Raw genomic sequence first — 477 nt, forward strand, 5'->3', positions numbered from 1 at the left:
CGTTTATTCTACAAGTGAAAGGCAAATTCAACTTTTTCCTACCTGGCTGCAGGAATCGGAAACTAAACCTGAATCATGGGAAAACAACTCATACATTCAAAGTTAGTTCGTGTGTCTTATAAGCACTTGCCAGTAAGATCATAGAAAAAAGAAACAGAATTAGACGACTGCAACAGTTGATTTATATCTAAATCTCGTCTCTAATCTAATTAATCCTTATCTTCTTCGGCCTCGCAGATATCTACAGAACCAGACCAATAATCCTTACATAATATTTTTTTATTTCAATCTTTTAAAAGTTAATATTAATAAGGACAACGGAAAATAAATATACGAAACTTACAACAACATCGAACAGCTGATTCCGAGATCGCTTAGACGACTGAACGCGACTTCGTCTTCAGGGGATTCGGTTTTCTATGTTTCTAAGGGAGACTTTATCTTTTTTTCACTTATGGCTTCATAGCATTCAGACAT

General features: G+C 35.0%; 2 protein-coding genes across 3 annotated transcripts in view; both read right to left on the bottom strand.

The window, feature by feature from the left end:
- Positions 1–61, bottom strand: part of LOC119593051 (phytanoyl-CoA dioxygenase, peroxisomal-like) — an 85323-nt gene extending 85262 nt beyond the window's left edge. The window contains exon 1 of the mRNA XM_037941953.1: positions 43–61. The gene's annotated coding sequence lies outside the window, so the exon portion shown is untranslated. The remainder of the gene's footprint in view (positions 1–42) is intronic.
- Positions 1–477, bottom strand: part of LOC119593053 — a gene marked incomplete in the record, with an annotated part of 66752 nt that overhangs the window by 4829 nt on the left and 61446 nt on the right.

This window comes from Penaeus monodon, chromosome 31 (genome assembly GCF_015228065.2).
Source record: "Penaeus monodon isolate SGIC_2016 chromosome 31, NSTDA_Pmon_1, whole genome shotgun sequence".
Taxonomy (NCBI): Eukaryota; Metazoa; Arthropoda; class Malacostraca; order Decapoda; family Penaeidae; genus Penaeus; species Penaeus monodon.